The 20,340-nt window shown below is 39.8% G+C and overlaps 1 protein-coding gene across 1 annotated transcript in view; it reads right to left on the bottom strand.

Annotated features, from left to right (window-relative positions):
* Nucleotides 1-20,340, bottom strand: part of PCCA (propionyl-CoA carboxylase subunit alpha) — a 926,251-nt gene that overhangs the window by 307,092 nt on the left and 598,819 nt on the right. The window lies entirely within an intron of this gene.

The raw sequence follows: 20,340 nt of genomic DNA, 5'->3' as shown, positions 1-20,340 counted from the left end.
TTATTACTGCCAAAAGAGCTTGCTTGGGGTTCTATGAGGGGGTAAGTTCAAACCTGGATATTGGTAATGCAGCTGATGTGATTTATTTGGACTTTGCAAAGGCATTTGATACTGTACCACATAATAGCCTTATACTAAAGCTCCAGAAGCAAGGACTAGGGGACACAATATGCAACTGGGTAAGGAATTGGCTAAAAGATAGGAAACAAAGAGTAGTCATAAATGGTACATTCTCTAAATGGGCTATAGTCAGCAGTGGGGTGCCGCAGGGATCTGTGCTTGGACCGATTCTTTTTACTCTCTTTATTAATGACCTTGTGGATGGGATTGATAGTACAGTGTCAGTCTTTGCCGATGACACCAAACTATGTAGGATATTAAAAACTGACCTGGATAGTACAATATTACAAAAAGATCTGGATAAGATGTCAGAATGGGCAGATACTTGGCAAATGAGATTTAATGTTGATAAATGTAAAGTAATGCACCTAGGACGGAGTAATCCTATAGCTGCGTATACATTAAATGGAAGTAAACTTGGGACTACAGAACAGGAGAAGGACTTGGGTATTCTCATTACAAATAAGCTGAGCAGCAGCACTCAATGTCAAGCAGCAGCTGCTAAAGCAAACAAGATTTTAGGGTGTATAAAAAGAGAGATTAGATCCCGTGATCCCAACGTATTGTTACCCCTGTATAAATCACTTGTAAGGCCACATCTGGAATACGGGATCCAGTTTTGGGCTCCACATTTTAAAAAGGACATTCAGAAGTTAGAGTCAGTTCAAAGGCGGGCAACTAGACTATTACAAGAAATGGAAGGCCTCCCATATGATGACAGGTTGAAAAAGTTAGATATGTTTAGCTTAGAAAAAAGACATCTCAGAGGAGATCTCATTTATATGTATAAATACATGTGTGGTCAATATAAAGGACTGGCACATGACTTATTTCTTCCAAAGACAGTACTAAGGACCAGGGGGCACTCACTGCGAGTGGAAGAAAAGCGATTCCGACACCTAAATAGGAAAGGGTTCTTTACAGTTAGAGCGGTCAGACTGTGGAATACACTACCACAAGAGGTAGTAATGGCAGATACTATAACAGCTTTTAAAAAAGGGCTGGATGATTTCCTCAGTACACAAAACAATGTTGGTTATAAATGACTTAGTGACTAAATGTAGAACTGGTGGAGGAAGGTTGAACTAGATGGACCTAGGTCTTTTTTTCAACCTAAGTAACTATGTAACTATGTAACTATGTACTATGTAACTATGCTGGAAAAAGCAGCAAAAAAGCAACATGTGAACATAGCCTTACTGTTTCCATAGGAATTGGAAGGCTAGGTAGTGGGCAGATGATTCTAATGAAATGCCCTTGAAAAATGTATTTCTTCAGGAAGTGTCATCACTTTTAGAAAACCAAAAGTTTTGGCAGTTTGCAGGTCTAGCGCAGTGAGGTGCATTAACACAATACCAAAGAGTAGAGATGAGTGGACCTGTTTAAGTTCGGGTTCTGCTGGACTTTAGATGAAATTCAGTTCTGGACAAAGACTTGACCTGAACCCCATTGTAACTCGCTGATCGGGCAGTTTGGCTCTCCGCCCACATACAGCTAGCCATAAACAGGGAGGAGGGTGGAGTTGTTTTTTTTTTTTATACACAGCGATGCTCGCTTGAGTGGGTTAGCATACGAATTCGATCACTGATTATTTTTTTTTTTGTAAAGTCTGTGTTCGGTACGAACACCAAATTTTACTGTTTGGGTTTGCTCATCTTTACAAAAGAGGGAAGACCTCAGTAATGATATTTGAGAAGTAATTGCTGCTCCAGGTAAAGGATGTAAAGCAATTTACAAACAATCTGGAGACTATCATTCTACAATGAGAGAGTATTCAGAAGTGGAATACAGTTAACCTTCTCATGACTACAGTAGATGCTCCAGCAAATTTTCCCCAAGGTCAGAATGAGCATTGCCCAAAGAAATGTACAGAAAGTATTTAGACCCCTTTAAATTTTTTTACTGTTTCATTGCAGCCATTTGGTAAATTCAAAAAAGGTCATTTTTTTCTCATTAATGTACACTCTGTACTCCATCTTGACAGAAAAAAAAACAGAAATGTAGAAAGTTTTGCAAATTTATTAAACAAGAAAAACTGAAATATCACATGGTAACAAGTATTCAAACCCTTTGCTCAGACACTAATATTTAAGTCACATGCTGTCCATTTCCTTGTGATTCTCCTTGAGGTAGTTCTACTTCATTAGAGGCCAACTGTGTTTAACTAAACTGAGAGGACTTGATTTGGAAAAGAACACATCTGTCTATACTAAGACTTCACAGTGCATGTCAGACTAAATGAGAATCATGAGGTCAAACGAACTGCCAAAGGAGCTCAGAGACAGAATTGTGGCAAGGCAAAAAAGAATTTCTGCAGTATTCAAGGTTCCTAAGAGCACAGTATTCTCCATAATCCTTAAATGAAAGAAGATTGGGACCACCAGAACTCTTCTTAGACCTGGCCATCCAGCCAAACTGAGCAATCGTGGGAGAAGAGCCTTGGTGAGAGACGTAAAAAAGAACCCCACGATCACTGTGGCTGAGCTCCAGAGATGCAGTAGGGAGATGGGAGAAAGTTCCACAAAGTCAACTATCATTGAAACCCTTCACCAGTCAGGCCTCTATGGCAAAGTGACCAGACGGAAGCCTCTTCTCAGTGCAAGACATATAAAAGCCCGCATAGAGTTTGCAAAAAAAAACATATGAAGGACTCCCAGACTATGAGAAATAAGATTCTCTGGTCTGCTGAGACAAAGATAGAACATTTTGGTGATAATTCTAAGCGGTATGTGTGGAGAAAACCAGGCACTGCTCATCACCTGCCCAATACAAACCAACAGTGAAACATGGTGGTGGCAGCATCATGCTATGGGGGTGTTTTTCATCTGCAGGGACAGAACGACTGGTTGCAATTGAAGGTAAGATGAATGTTGCCAAGTACAGAGATATCCTGGAAGAAAACCTCTTCCAGAGTGCTCTGGACTTCAGAATTGGCTGAAGGTTCACCTTCCAACAAGACAATGACCCTAAGCACACAGCCAAAATAACAAAGGCATGGCTTCAGAACAACTCTGTGACCATTCTTGACTGGCCCAGCCAGAGCCCTGACCTAAACCCAATTAAGCATCTCTGGAGAGACCTGAAAATGGCTGTCCACCAACGTTCATCATCCAACCTATGGAACTGGAGAGGATCTGCAAGGAAGAATGGCAGATGATCCCCAAATCCAGGTGTGAAAAACTTGTTGCATCATTCCCAAGAAGAAGATTCATAGCTGTACTAGCTCAAAAGGGTGCTTCTACTCAATACTGAGCAAAGGGTTTGAATACTTGTTACCATGTGATATTTCAGTTTTTCTTGTTTAATAAATGTGCAAAAATCTCTACATTTGTGTTTTTTTGTCTTTCAAGATGGGGTGCAGAGTGTACATTAATGAGAAAAAAATAAACTTATTTGAATTTACCAAATGACTGCAATAAAAACAAAGAGTGAAAATTTTAAAGGGAACTTAATACTTTCCGTACCCACTGTATAAAAAAAAACAAACAAAAAAGAATTACACATCAGACCCCAGAGGCCTCAGTTAGCATGGTAAATCTTCAAGTTTATGATAGCATAGATAGGGAATGAACAAGCATGGCTTGTTGGTTATCAGGAGAAAGTAAATTCTAGGTATCAAAAATATAATATGAAACAAAATCACGGCAATATGGCTAAAGCTTTGGACAGATGTTTGGATATAATATATTCCCTGCTCTACTTTTGGAGAAAGCCAAAACACAGTTTATCAGCACAAACACTTCATACAAAATATCACGTGTAGTGATGGAAGGGTTAGTATTTTGGGTTTATTTGTCAGCCACAGGACCCAGACACTTTGCATTCATTGAGTGCATTCACTTCAACCATGAAGTCCTCTGAATATGAGGCCATCTGTAAAAAAGCTAAATCTTGACCGAAACTGAGTCATGCAATGGAACAAAGATCCTAAACACAGCAGCAAATGTACTAAAAAAATAGCACCCCCCCAGAAAAATGAAAGGGTTGAGGTCTGGACTTTGACTTGTCCATTGCAACAAAGTTGAAATGCTGTGGTGGGATCATAAACGAGTTCTGCATAAACTAATGTCCACAAATTTCAATGAATATATGCAAAAGTTGTAAATAAGAGTGGGCCAAAATTCCCACAGCATATTTGTTATATGTTGCTGTTCATCTGAAGTTCCATTTACCTAATTATGCCCTTCTAAGGTAAAGATTTTATTACTCTTAATACACAAAACCATGGCATTCAAAGAGGGTCTACTTCATTATTCTCATGGCTCTATATAAAGAACTCCCAATTTAGTATTACCAACTGTTCATAGAAGACAAAGGGTCCAATCAAACCAGTTCTGAAACTAGTTATGAAACTAGACTATGGGCACAATTTGGCCATTTTCACTTCGTTGTGTACTCACTTTTGTTGCCAGCAGTTTAGACATTAATGGCTGGGTGTGGAGTTTTTTTGTAGACACATCAAATTTACACTTATACAAACTGTACTCTGACTACTTTACTTTGTAACAATGTGTCATATCTTTAGTGTTGTCGCATCAAAATACATAATAAAATATTTACAAAAATATGAGGGGTGTACTTACTTTGGGATATATACTGTATATGTCATTTACAATAGTGTGCTGCCTTAATAATGTTGGTGCACTTTACAACACCACTCTCTTTATTGATATGCACTCTCCAAAAACTGTATAGCAAGATGCCAAAAGTGTCTAATACACACATAGATGGCCGCAAGAATATAAGCAACATGAGCTAAAACTATGGCGCATATTGTTTAGTAAATCTCTGTTACAGTAATCTTCAAACCTCCTGTACCTCCCGTCTGCTTCACCCCTTTGTGTCTTGGGTATCACCAGCCTTATATTGTCAGTAAAAATGTCTGATTAACCCTAAAACAAGAACCATCCTGCAATCTCACTCAATAACTATGAAAGTGGTGGGTAGGATGATAATAGCTCTGATTTGGTAAAATCACATTGACAGAGCAGGTATACAAGTTGCACTTTTAAGACCACCACCCATGTGTGTTTACTCGTTTAACCCCGTCATGAGCAATGACGTACCTATATGTTATTGGTCATGTCTGTCACTTTAATGTGGGCTTGTGCGTCGAGCCCGCATTATTTCCTGCACATGTCTGCTGATCTGGTTGCCGCAACATTGCATTAAAATGCAATAACAGGTAATCAAAACATCTACCAAAAATTTTATAATTGAAACAAAGTCAGCTCAAAATGAAAAAAATAAGCCATGACACAGCCCCAGATCCAATAAAATGAGAATGCTACGGGTCTCGGAAAATGGCGAATAAAGCGCTATTCTTTGTTTTTACAAATTTCTGATTTTATTTTATCACCACTTAAATAAAAGAAAAGCTAAACATATTTGGTATCTATGAACTGTTGACTTGTGGAATCATATTACCAGGTCAGTTTTACCATATAGTGGACATGTTAATATAAAGAGAAAAAAAAAACAATCATGGAATTGCATTTTTTTTGCAATTTCACCGCACTTGGATTTTTTCCCCTGTTTTTCATTACAATATGGGGCAGAATGAATGGTGTCATTCAAAACTACAACACGTCCCGCAAAAAACAAGCCCTCATATGGCTATATTGACAGAAAGATAAAAAAAAGAAATTATGGCTCATGGAAGGAAAGGGGAGGAAAAAACGGAAATGAAAAATGGAAAATCGCCCAGCGGTGAGGGGGGTTTTAGAGGCCATAACAAGTAGTCATGTTCTAATTATATCCTACTGGAAAATAGGCCCGATGCTATTGCATCGGGAGTGCGGTGAAATAAACATCTGTCTCTGCTTAGTGGCGTTGACAGGAGCAGTGGACATGTGTCACACCATTTGCGCTTTCCAACATCTGTTGTATGTCATCCCTTCGCATTTAAGTATTGTATGTGTTGTATGCGGTGCCAGCAGTGAGAGTATCTGAGATCAGAATGAAGGGCTTCCACGATCACTTTCTCCCGGCCGTGTGACAGCGGGCAGGGAGGCCCCTGGAGTAACCTTAGTCATGGCAGCAGGCTGACTCGGGAACTCTCGCGGTTCTCCCTATCTTCAAGAGGTTGTAGCAAATCATGGCCTGCTCTGAATTATCCATGGATATTTTTTTAGGGCTAATTAGATGTGTTAAAGGCTGTGTGTATTTTTATTGTAAATAAACATGTGTATGAATTTTTTTTATTTATTTCTTTTTCCCTTCTCTCTCTCATCGTCAGAGCCCCCATGTCTCTTCGCTCGCCCCAACACGCCTCCTTATGTGTCATGATCATGACTGCCATGTCTCCTCGCTCACCCAAACATCGCTGTAGCCATAGCAACCACGGACATACACCGCCACACCTCCTTATGCCTCCGTCACATCACAAATGTGTGATCATCAGGGCCCCATGTCTCCTCGCTCGCCCCAACATCGCTGTAGCCATAGCAATGTCAGGCAAGAACAGACATACCTGGGCACGCCTCCTTAATGCTCCATCACATCTTTATGTCTCCTCGCTCACGCCAACATTGCTGTAGCCATAGTGACGTCAGGCAAGCGCGGACATTCCCGGCCACGCCTCCTTATGTGTGATCGTCAGGGCCGCCATGTCTCCTCACTCGCCCCAACATCGCTGAAGCCATAGCGATGTCAGGCAAGCGCAACATACTCGTCCACGCCTCTTTACTCCTCCGTGACATTGCAAATGTGTGATTCCTGAATGTGGAATGTAGTATGGGTAGAACAATCTTACACTGAGAACAGAATTGTGCTTACTCAGCCCACACTGCTGTCCCTGCACTGTTGTCCCTGGTTACCATGGCTATGATGTGGGCGCAAACTGCAGCTGCGCAACTGACAGTGCCGCAGTGCATTGTGGGGTACAGTTACATCTGCAACTGGCAATTATGTATGTAGAAGAGAGTAGGATCCGTGGTGTTAATTCTTGTGTGAATTCCCATTCAAACAAACCAAATACAGCGCCATACCAATTATTCTCAGTTGAAACAAATAAGAAAAGTTTTCTTCTATAAATCATTTGGGAAGAACCTATGAGTAGCGTGTATGTTGCCACTGAATGCATGCTAAAAAGGAGAACACGTAGGGAATATGAAAACAGAAAATTTGGAAAGTACAATATTAGGCAAAATCAATAAATCAGCAATATTGGGCATTCATGGTAAAGTAAGTACATATATGCAAGCTTGAATTCAAATAAGTCAGATAATGTAAACAATCAGGATAACATTTCTGTAATAATGCCAAATTATAGGAAAATATTGTCAGTCTGATACATAAATCAACATAATTTCATGTTTGGCTCTCTTCACACTAATATCAAGACTTTTCTTTAAAAAGTAAAAGTTGCTGTTGTGACATATTAGACAAATTTAGCACAGGGGCTCATGCTGGATGACAAACTAGTATACTAGAAAGGAAAGGATTAAAAGAGGTACTGCCAGTGGACTAGATCCTTTGACCTGGCCCACCGGCAGCACAGCTTTTAATCCTTTTCTTCCTGGCATATTGTCTTCTACTTTGTGGATCTGCAGCTGCCTTTCATCAAGTGCATTCTGTCGATGTGGGCACACAACCCCTAACAGGTGAGTGTATTTCATTACCATTACTACTGGTAATACTCAGAGAACGGCACAATTTTCTGAAAAACTTAAAGAGAACCTGTCAGCAGAATTTTGCTAAGTAAAGTACAGACATTACCATATTTGTGCTGTAATCCTGATTAAAACAATACCATGTTGAATAAATCAGTTTTGTGTTTTTTGTGTAATCATTGTTTGAAGTTTTCTTGTAATATTGTGCTTGTGCGTCAAGGCAGGACTGTGGGCAGGGTTTTATCTTTGTGCTCCAGCCTGTGTTTTTGAATTAAAGGTCACTGATCCATCCGTGATGACCTGCCTCCTACTTTAAATATTGCGTTGGTACCTTCATTAGGTCTAGAGTAAAACTGCACCACTGTCGACGAATGCACAGCCGCATCCACAAATCATCTATGTGGATTTGACCACATATGCACTGCTGTTGAAGCCATTTTATTGGAGACCGATGTGGATGTGACAGGACATGCGTAGTTAATGGAGTCATTTCATTGGAGACCTAATTTAGGCACCGTCACAATATGTAAAATAGGAGGCAGGTCATCACTGATCAGTAACTAGTAATTCAAAAACAGGAGGAACCTGGAGGGGCTAGAGCACCAAGTTAAAATCCTGCCAACAGAAGATCCCCGATGCACAAATATATAATTGCAACAAAACTTAAAACAATCATTACACAAAAACCACGAAACGGATTTGTTCAATACAGGTATAATTTTAATCAGGAATATAGTGCCAATATGGCCATGCTTGTACTTAGCAAACTCCTGCTGAAAAGGTCTCTTTAAATGCCGACCATTGTTCAGTGCTAGAAATATTTATAAAAGGGACGTGGAGCATCAGAAATTGTCCATGAGCCAATAATGTGGTCAGATGGATCAGCGTTTTACATTATGAGGATGATAAGATGGTATCAGAATGCACTATTAAAAAAAGCAAGCAAAACAGAGGAATTGTGATACACTGGGCAATGCTCTACTTGGAAAGTTTGGGACATCGCATTTACAGTTGTTGCTCTGATGCAAATCACCTACCAACTCAGGATAGTCCAAAAACCTTCCTAATGGCAGTAGCTTCTTCGAGCAAGATACTTCTTCTTATAGAAAAATTCAGCAATGGTTTGAAGAACATGACAAAATTCAAGGTGTTGACAGGAAAAGTGTTAAAAGTGTTTCCTAAAAAAATTATTCATATAGTTTAACCCACACAAACTATATGAAGACAATAAAAGTAATCAGTATTTACTGGATCAGCATATAAATTCTATTTAAGACAAAAGTCTAATGATATTACATCTCTGATATAATTCAAACTGCAGACCATCCTTGTCACGTGTTAGAACTGGATACAAACTGAAGACCTACAGCTCCTGAGACCTGTGTGTCAACTGACGAGAGCTGTATAACAAATCCCTCACTTGGTGGGGAGTAGGATTGTCGTGTGTGAAGAAACATATCTATTCCTCACTGAGGACAATGTAGTTATCTAAAGGTAACATCTTCCTCAATGCTTGCTTACAGTTAGATGCATTCAGTCTCCGTGCACTGTTATAAAGCTGTAAGACTGAACAAGAAGGAAATGGAAGATCTCTTCGCTAAACACAAAGTGGGTTAAAACATTTATTCACACATCACAGCCATGCTCCTGGTAAATCAATGAGTTATGTGTGATACAGCTTGTCATTTCAGACACTTATTTCAGTTGCCGTAAGTCTTCAGTATGTAGCCTGTCTTGACATGTGACTAGGATGGGCTGCAGTTTAAGATATAGGGGCCTCAATTTAACCTCATTCTTAGAGAAACCCTTTATTAGATTATAAAAGGAATAATCTTAGTAAACGGAGAGACTGAGGTGACCACCAATGACCATTTATATTGAGACAGCTCTTTAAAAAAAAAAAAAATATCCATTAATTTACAGTATGTATGAGGATTTATTTAGAATCCTGTAATACCCCTGTCATTTCCCCACATAAAGTTTAAAATGTTTCTTAGATCTGCTGCATGACACATATCAAAACTATTTTGCCCTGACAAATGATGATACTGCTGCTTTGCAAAATGTTATAGAACCCATACTTAAAATAAAGTATGAAAATATATTGTTATAATAAGCATTCAGGGGGGAAAAAACTTTGATTGCCATGAAGAAAAAAAAAAATCACACTATGCTGTTGCCCTGGAGATAAGTTAAAAAGAAATAAGAAAAAAAGATTGTGACTTGAATAGATGTATGATATGAAATTAAAATGTTTCAAGTTGAACAATCCAAAATGGATGAGGAAAGGTTAGAGTAAGAGAGAGAGAAATCAATTCTCCAATGGCAATCATGAATGGAAAAGAAGTATGAATAGGATTTGCCAGTGGGGTGCAACAGCTGCCAAATATCCTGCAGCCAACGAATTACAATAATACTGATGAAGTGTGCAAGAGCATTTGGAATCATTGCAGGGAACACAGAAAAAAAAAAACTCCAGCAATAATGAGCCTATTCTATTCTAGATCCCATCCAGCTCCTGTTGCTGGTTCAAACAACAGAGAATGCTGGAAAGTCTTTGACATCAACATAAATGTAAAAAAAAATATAGAAGCTGTCTCAAGGCTCTAAGACAATAAGTAGATAACGTATTGTTTCCTACGTGGTAAACAAACGTACAGTAACAAAAGATGATATTAGTATATGTTACTATTAAAGCTGGATTTAAAAAAAAACAGAGGATATTAATGTTTTGATGATTACAGCATAATGGTAAATTGCAAGAACAAATGAAGATCTGAGTATGAATATTGCGGCTGCCAATAAAACCGCTTCAACAAATATTACCACTGGGAAGTGTCACTTTGAGGCTTTCAGGTGTGATCTGGCACTTTGACAGAGGGGTAAATACCATTGTTCTACAAGCTCATTATAGCAGGACAAATTGCTCCACATGGTTTGGATGATAATAAGCCTACAGTACACAATTTCATTAAGTACATATCATGCTAGTCAATAAAATAAGTTTTTATTTCTTGTCTGCTTGTGATCCAATTTTATTAGAGGGGTCCCTTAGCTGATCACAGGATAACCCACTGATGGGATGCCAAGAATCAATTGTAATTTATGGGGTAATCTGGCAGCAAATGTTCTGATTTAAACAAAAACAGTTATAGGCCCTGTGCACACACTGCGTTTTTACCTGCGTTTTTGCTGCAGAAATTTCTTGAGAAAATGGTTGTAACCTTTCTGCAAACATTCCCCAGCAAAACCTATGGAAAAAAAATAGCTGTGCGCACATTGCGCTTTTTTTCCTCAAGAAAATTCTTTCTGCAGAATTTCATGAGAAAAAGAATGAGCATGTCACTTTTCTGCAGATACCTATGTTTTTTGCCATAGAGAATGGTAAAATAATGCATGGACCAACCTGTGGGAAAAACGCACCAAAAACGCATAAAAAATGCATGCTTTATTGATGCATTTTTTGAACGCAAGTGCACTAATCTTTCACTCAAGAAATTTCTTGAGAAATTTCTTGAGACAAATCCTATTTCTAGTGTGCATATACCGTACTTCACAGTGAACTCAATCAACTGACCAAATAACGTATAATATACAGACATACTGGGTTCTTCACAGCAAGAGACAATTTGTGTAGCTATTCTCCAGGTTGGCTAAAAGTTGAATGTTTTAGAGCCTCAAGTAGCCCTATAGCAAGTTTTGACATAACTAAAAGTCAAGGTGCCAAGGTAGTTTGCACAGGCTGACACATAGTTATGTGAATGTAATCACAAACGCTCAGAAGCTTATTAAAGAAGCCCTCTCATTCATTTCTCCCCCTCTAAATCTGTGTATATGTAGTATACTGTCGGTGTATTAACAGACTATCCTACTGCCGCCTTCTTCTATCCACAACAATTCCGCTGCTCTGCTGAGTGACGTCTCCGCTTTTCAGACTCTACAGTTGAATCATAAAGATGACCGTAAAGATGGCCTGGCAGCATGAATCTCCAAGCCAGTACCATTACAGCAATAAAAAACTTGCATTTCTTTATTTTTTTTAAGTAGTGAAAAAGAACTCATTGGTAAATAAAACATTTGGGCTTGTGTCTTCATTTTCTGAGACCTGCTCTTTGCGTGATGAGTAGTGATGGGAGAATAGTAACTATCTGTGTTAGGATTATTCGGAACAGATCCGAAAGTACTATTCTAGTATTCGTCATGAATAACGAATCTAATGCAAGTCAATGGGGAACCCGAGCATTTATCTTGTGACGAATACTGGACTATTCTCTGTATTCAGTAAGCATTATCCTAAAACGAATAGTACTATTCGCCCATCACTAGTGACGAGCTGGGGGTTATATTGTTATTCTCTTTGCGGTGTTTACAGTATGGGCTAATTTTATATTTTGATAGACAAGACTTTTACGGATATGGCAGTGTCAAATATGTTAATCTGTAATTGGAAAAAAGGGATGATTTAAATATTTGTACTTTAATTGTTATTTTATACTTATATTCTCTTTATTATTTATTCCTTTTAAGACACTGGAACCTGGAATTGCCTAATTGCTTATAAAACATAATGCAAAATCATATTACTGTAGATAGTAAAATGTATGGTCTCCAATGAAGCTTAGTCTATGGCTTATATTCTCAAGAGTACCAAGATGGCAACAATAGGACCTAGGGTGCCATGGTGGTAACCATTTGGTGCTCCGCTCTGGTGTTGGGCCACTGCAAGGTGCTGTATGTGCACAACAGTAATCACTCCACTTAAACGCCACATGACAGTTTCATTTAATTGGATAGCAACACCGATTTCAGCTCTTAAGCCTTCTCTTCACGACACCCCAGCTATGACGTTCCAATACATAATTTACGCTGGGAGCTAAACCACATCAGGATTAATTCCCCCACCCCCTAAAAAAGGTAATCAATAATTTGTGTGCATCAAAAAATGGCTACATTGAAAGCAAAAAAAGTCAACACTTTATTGTCCAATATAACTATAATTATTCCCTAACAGAATACAGCACTTGATAACGAGTTTCCTAAACTAGATGCCTTTCAACTAAATCAAAAACAAGCAGGTATTTTTATGTAAACTCAGGTTTTCTAAAACACAAATTAGAAAAAGTACTGCCTTTTACATCTATAGACATACTATGTATTCAATTCATTGAGTTAAAAGGCTCTAAAGAAGTATATTACATGATTATTCCAGTAAGAACAAGTTACTAATAGATCAGTGGGATCTAACAGATGAGATACCAACCACTAAAAGAAAGAAGGACCTAATCGTATAACCACAGAAAATGTTATAAATCTCCGATAGATGCGAGCTCTAAATGTTTAATATGCAGGTATTCCCAGAACAAAATCCAGTGGATTTGTCATCAATGTCTCATATGAGAATACCTATTTAAGTCTTCTGATAAGGTTTGTGCTTTTAGACATTTCTCCATTTTTGGAGCCAGTCAATAGACACATTCTATTTCAATGTTTCCATTCGTAAGTGAAATCTTCAAAAAAAATACAAAAGGATAAAAAAAAATATAGCTCTTTTTCATGATCAAGGATCCTATTTGCTTTTACAATTGCTGGGCCATATTCATTTTTCGGTTGCCCAAAACCTGTACCTTTAAATTCTCCGTCCACCTGCACCCACCTGCCTTTGGGGAAATGTCAGGAAACTAAAATTGGGTTTGTCTAAATTCCATCTAATTCATCTTACTGTTGTATTCTTCCATAGACTGCTACTAATAGCTTGAGCTCTAGACAATAGAACACCCTGTAATCACTTATTCTCTGACTCCTCAAATAAAAAAAAAAATTGTACAAAGAAGGACTACTCCTTAACACTAGAACTACTGGACTCGTGACACCTACTAGAACTACATAGTGCGAAGTAGTCAAAATGACTACCTCAGTAGTTCTAGTGTTAAACGGCTAATGCACAATCCGACATTTATGGCATATTCATTAATGCAAGTCCCTCTTCAAGACAAAGGTTCTGTCTGGCACAACAAGCATGCTACTTTTGGAACACCTAGAGATGCCAGATACCGTTCAGTGGTACTGGAAAAGGTCAGACCCTTTTTCCAGCTTTAGACTAGACCTACACATAAGTAGGCTTTCTTGACAAGCGTTTCACAAAATATCCCTTTTCGGAAACACTCAGAAATAAACTGTTACCTAGTTTTTAATTTCCCTTTCGTGCCCATCCAACTCAAAGAGTGTCCAGTGTCTACAAGACCTCACACAGCTGCAAGAAGAAATAAAAGCTTTATTGCTCATGGAACATGGGATAGTAACATTTTGAGAAATCTACTGCATTCTGAAAGTCAAGAACTAAACTATTACAGTGAGTTATAAATCTTTTACACTCCGCTCTTGTTATATTAATCAAATAACATCTATAAAAGGAAAAAGCAGTATCGTATATGTGAACACTAATATTTCACACATTATGACAAAGCCATTTGACATGTTGCATAATGCAGGTACAATTTTGCCAAGACTATTGAAAGATAAAAGAACAATTCCAATAAAGAAATTAGGAAAATAAAAACTACTGCCAACACAAGCATCGCATAGGAAGCACTGTAGGTAATTGGATTCTGAAAAGCAAACATTACATTAGTATACCCATGAGATGGTATGATGTAGCCACACCTGTAGAGGCATTTGGTTACACCTACTAAGACTGGAATAAAAAACAATGTAGCCAAACCACAGAGCAGCAATTCATTAACACTGGTATTTCACTGTCACCTCTACATCAGAAAAGCATAAAATCACTAAAGCCAAAAGAAATGTTTCCCCTTTGCACCAAATACTGGAAAGGAACATAGCACAAAATATAGCTGGGGTCTTCAGATGAAACCATTTCTGCACCTCTACAGAGCAAAAGACTTGCACGGACTAGTTTTAGACCTGAAATCTATAGCAATCTTACGCACAGGATTTCACACACTTTGCAGTCACACAGCTCATAATGCATATTGGCTAGTGACAGATAGCTTAGAGATTCTGGCTTCAGTTTATATTTCAATATTCCTAGAATTAGATCAGAATATCTCAGCCATCAGAAAATTTACACATCCATAACGGCAATGCTCAAAATAAATGAAAATAGCATCTGATTTACTAGGAATTGACTGCACTATGAACTATAACAACACAATAAAGGGATATATAATGCCAGAACCCAGGCTGGTAAATTACTCACCGTAGGGAGCTGTCAGCTAGCTCTCCATGATGCCCTTTATTTCGGCATCTTTCTATCGCTATGATTAATATTTTTAAGCAAGTTTACAGGATAACAAATATTTGAAATTCAATACAGGTCTTAATTTTGTTACATCCTCTGCCCCTCTTTGAGTTTTCCTAATTCTTGAATTACTGCCACAATGAATAGACAATTAAATCAGCACATTTGACACAGGTAGAGTCAAACAGCGGGTGCAGTATGAAGTGCACTGAAGTGCTCGCTCTGATTGGCTGTCTTGTAAGGAATCTCTACTGTACAAGTACTTTATTGTAGCTTGCCTCACTGTTAGGCTAAGTTCACACATCCTGTGTTTTGCATCAGTCACAATCCGTCGCCTTGGGGAATTACGGTACCCTGCAAAATTTTTTGCAGGAATCCTGTATTTCCCCATAGACTTATATTAGCGACGGATTGCGACTGATGACCCTGCGTTGCATCCGCTGCGTCGCGGTCCGTCGTTTTTGACTGACCGCTGAACGGGGAGCAACGCAGAATGTAACGTTTTTCGGGCCGTCAAAATTAACGCGCCGCGCAGGAATCCGTCGCCATCCGCCACACTTGCAATGTATGTCTATGGTGCAGGATTCCGTTGTAATCCGTCTTACAACGGAATCCTGCGCAGGATTCCGTCATGCTCTACTGAGCATGCCCAGCATGCTTGGCACGCCCACTGGGCTGTCCCAAACACAGACGGATCATGACTGATCCGTCAAAAAACGGACGCACAGCGGATGTAACGGACGCAACTGATCGGTTTTTTCACAGGATTCCTGTGAAAGGAATCCTGTGAAAAACACATCAGTTGCATCAGTTGACATCTTGAAAATGACTGATCCGTTGCTGACGGACCTGACGGATTGAAAACACAGGATGTGTGAACTTAGCCTTATAAGTACTATCGCTGCCAAATAGCAGTGTAGCTGCAGTACGAGTATATACAGTAGTAATACTGGTTACAGCAGTACACGTATCAGCTGTAGAGCACACTGCACATGTAGGACTAGTTAGAGTGAAGATTAGATGTAGTAAGGTAAACAGGGCCATATGTACTGTTATCACTATCTTCATATACTGGACATTGTCCGCTACCTGTAACAGGACTAAACTGCCCCTATGACAATCCGGTGAAGGTTACTCTCATTTAATTTTACACTACTCTATGAGTAGTGTACAGGGTCCTGCCAAAGTTGTCAGATACAAAGTGATTTCCAAGGTCTCAGACTGCTTTACAAATGCATTTTAGTAGAGTCTCACTCAAGTGAGTCCAAAACATTGTCCTTTTGATCTATATCAAGCTGATATACTGGATGTCAGCATACTTATTATTGATATCTGGTATACTGGTGCACTTTTTAATACAGAGCATGCAATAACAAAAAGATATACCATACCGCTCTCTCTCCCTCCATACATCTATATACTTAGACTAGAAGGTGGCCCGATTCTAACGCATCGGGTATTCTAGAATTTATTGTGTAGTTAATGTATGTTTTTTGTTATACATATTGATGTAGTGTGTAGTTGTCAAGTGTTTGTGTAGGGCGCTGTAAATGTTCTGGGTGTTGTCTGGGTGTGGGGGGGTGTGAGACCGGTGTTGTTTGTGTGTTGCGTTCTTTGTAGAGCGCTGTGTGTCTGCAGTGTTGTGTGTGTGTTGCGCGGTTTGTGTGGGTGTGCGTTTTGGGGGGAGGTATGTTTTGTGCAGCGTGTGTGTTGCAGGAGTAGTCCTGGAGAAAGAGAAGTATAATAGGAGGAGTAGTCCTGGGGGGTGAGGAGTATAGTTGGAGTAGTCCTGGGGGAGAGGAGTATAATAGGAGTAGTAGTTCTGGGCAGAGAGGAGTATAATAGGAGTAGTCCTGCGGAAAGAGGAGTATAATAGGAGGAGTAGTTCTGGGGAGAGAGGAGTATAATAGGAGGAGTAGTCCTGGCGGGAGGAGTATAATAGGTGGAGTAGTCCTGGGGGGAGGTGTATAGGTGCCCAATGTGTGTGGGGGCATGGCCGAGCGGGCAGAGTGTGTGGGGGGCGTGGCCGAGCGGGCAGAGTGTGTGGGTGCCGTGGCCGAGCAGCCAGAGTGTGTGGGGGGTGTGGCTGAGCGGGCAGAGTGTGTGGGAACGTGGCCGAGCGCCACAGTGTGTGGAGGGCGTGGCCGAGCGGGCCGTGTGTGGAGGCGTGGCCAAGCGGGCAGTGTGTGTGTGGGGTGTGGCCGAGCAGGCAGTGTGGGTGGGGGGCGTGGCCGAGCTAGCAGTGTGTGTGGGGCGTGGCCGAGCGGGCAGAGAGTGTGGGGGCGTGGCCGAGCGGGCAGAGAGTGTGGGGGCGTGGCCGAGCGGGCAGAGAGTGGTAAGCTAGTTACATCGGGTAACTAATAAAGCGGTTTCTATAGTTACCCGATGTGTACTATGATTACCAGCCTACGCCGACTGGCACATGTGTGCTGGGAGCCGGGGTAAGCTAGTGATTTCACACATCCGGCGCGCTCCCGCCTTTCTCAGAGACGCCTCTTTCTTAGGGACCCAATCTGTTTATTAAACCCTTAATTATTTCAGTCATGTAACATGATGTATTCAAAGATCTCTTAATTGCAGGAGTCTAAAAGAACTGAACAAGAGACAGGCTGTTATGCAGGACAGGCATTAAGGTGAAGGGAGAGAAAACTGGGCAATTTCACAGGGTTCCTATTCTCCAAGGGGTTCCAGCATTTATATCCTGATGATAGGACTGCTTAAGGACCTTTGTGACATCACATCAAGTGACCAAAAGTCTCTTAATTATAGGAGTAGGAGAAGTGCGTAGATAGATAGATATAGTGCCTTGCGAAAGTATTCACCTTTGAATTTTTCAACCTTTTCCCACATTTCAGGCTTCAAACAAAGAAAACATTTTAATGTTATGGTGAAGAATCAACAAGAAATGGAACACAATTGTGAAGCTGAACGAAATTCATTGCTTATTTTAAACTTTTATGAAAAATATTAAACTGAAAAGTGGAGCGTGCAATATTATTCGGCTCCTTTAAGTCAATACTTTGTAGCGCCACCTTTTGCTGCGATTACAGCTGCAAGTCGCTTGGGGTATGTCTCGATCAGTTTTGCACATCGAGAGACTGAAATTCTTGCACATTCTTCCTTTGTAAATAGCTCGAGCTGAGTGAGGTTGGATGGAGAGCGTTTGTGAACAGCCGTTTTCAGCTCTTTCCACAGATTCTCGATTGGATTCAGGTCTGAACTTTGAATTGGCCTTTCTAACACCTGGATACGTTTAGTTTTTAAACATTCCATTGTAGATTTTGCTTTATGTTTTGGATCATTGTATTGTTGAAAGACAAATCTCGATCCCAGTCTCAGGTCTTTTGCAGACTCCAACAGGTTTTCTTGAAGAATGGTCCTGTATTTGGCTCCCATCCATCTTCCCATCAATTTTAACCATCTTCCCTGTCCCTGCTTTAGAAAGGCAGGCCCAAATCATGATGCTGCCACCACCATGTTTGACAGTGGGGATTGTGTGTTCAGGGTGATGAGCTGTGTTGCTTTTACGCCAAACATATCATTTGGCATTGTGCCCAAAAAGTTCGATTTTGGTTTGATCTGACCAGAGCACCTTCTTCCACATGTTTGGTGTGTCTCCCGGTTGGCTTGTGTTAAACTGTAAACGACACTTTTTATGGATATCTTTGAGAAATGGCTTTCTTCTTGCCACTCTTCCATAAAGGCCAGATTTGTGCAGAGTATGACTGATTGTTGTCCTATGGACAGACTCTCCCACCTCAGCTGTAGATCTCTGCAGTTCATTCAGAGTGATTATGGGCCTCTTGGCTACATCTCTAATCAGTCTTTTTGTTTGTGATGAAAGTTTGGATGGATGGTAGATTGGAAGATTTGCAGTGGTATGATACTCCTTCCATTTCAATATGATCACTTGCACAGTGCTTCTTGGATGTTTAAGGTGGTGGAAATCTTTTTGTAACCAAATCCGGCTTTAAACTTCTCCACAACAGTATCGTGGACCTGCCTGTTGTGTTCCTTGGTCTTCATGATGCTCTCTGTGCTTTAAACAGAACACAGACTATCACAGAGCAGGTGAATTTATATGGAAACTTCATTACACACAGGTGGCTTATATTTATCATCATCTGTCATTTAGGACAACATTGGATCATTCAGAGATCCTCAATGAACTTCTGGAGTGAGTGTGCTGCACGGAAAGTAAAGGGGCCGAATAATATTGCACGCCCCAATTTTCAGTTTATACTTTTTTACAAAAGTTTAAAATAAGCAATAAATTTCATTCAACTTCACAACTGTGTCCCACTTGTTGTTGAGTCTTTACCATAATATTAAAATTTTTATCTTTATGTTTGAAGCCTGAAATGTGGGAAAAGGTTGAAAAATTCAAGGGGGCCAAATACTTTCACAAGGCACTTTAGATAGATAGATGGATAGTAGATGGATACACAGGGTTTGGAGAGTTATGTTGATATTCCAGAATGCAATATGACTATAGTTGAATAAATGTTGATTTTTTTTTTTTTCAAAAATAAATTTGGATTGTTGTTCACGGGAAAAAAAATAAGACATTCCCTAAAAAGAAGCCCTAGCCCATCTTTTGGAACAAAAATTAATAATATTTAAGACTGTCTTTTTTTCGGGGAAACACTGTACAGTGTGTTTCATGTTCAGTACACACAAACATGAGGGATTCCTACCCTCCTGCATTTGTGTAGCACACATTGAAAATCATCAGCATAGAAGATATTATATGGTGCAGCTGTGAATCCAGCACTGGGGTGAGATTACATACTTACTAGAACTAGTTGAATTGCCTTTCTTCTCTTTCAATCAATTCCTCTCTCCTCCCATCTTCTAAGGCAGGCATAATGAGATTCCTCAGTAAACTTTCAGTCTGTCTTGTTTTGAGCAGAACAGATTTCAGCATTTTTCCAGCGTGAATTTAGAGTTCAGAAGGCAGGGGAGGAAGTGGCTTATAAGTGGAGAAAGAATCATATTTCTCTGATAAGACATATTACAAAGTTTTTCATATTCTCTTGTATTATCGATTCATACAAAGTCTGCTAAAATTAAAATCACCCTATGGACTCCATGGATCTTGTTCAGGGATTCGCCTGATAGAGACTCATGGCTAGCCGAGGGGGACTAAGATGAGCAGCAACTGATACATCCCTGTTTGGGAGGGGGGGGCCCGCGCAGGCTGGATGACATTTTTTTCCCTCAGACTTCCCTTATGTTTGTTCCCACTTGCTTAATCTGTGATCCTTCTTGTTCCTTCCTCTCAAGTCCTTGTTTAATTTTCCCCTTCCTACTCCTTTTCTTACTCAGATCTTTCTAACCTACTCACCA

This window comes from Anomaloglossus baeobatrachus, chromosome 2 (genome assembly GCF_048569485.1).
Source record: "Anomaloglossus baeobatrachus isolate aAnoBae1 chromosome 2, aAnoBae1.hap1, whole genome shotgun sequence".
In the NCBI taxonomy this organism is placed as follows: domain Eukaryota; kingdom Metazoa; phylum Chordata; class Amphibia; order Anura; family Aromobatidae; genus Anomaloglossus; species Anomaloglossus baeobatrachus.
This window is presented reverse-complemented; position numbering and strand designations above follow the sequence as displayed.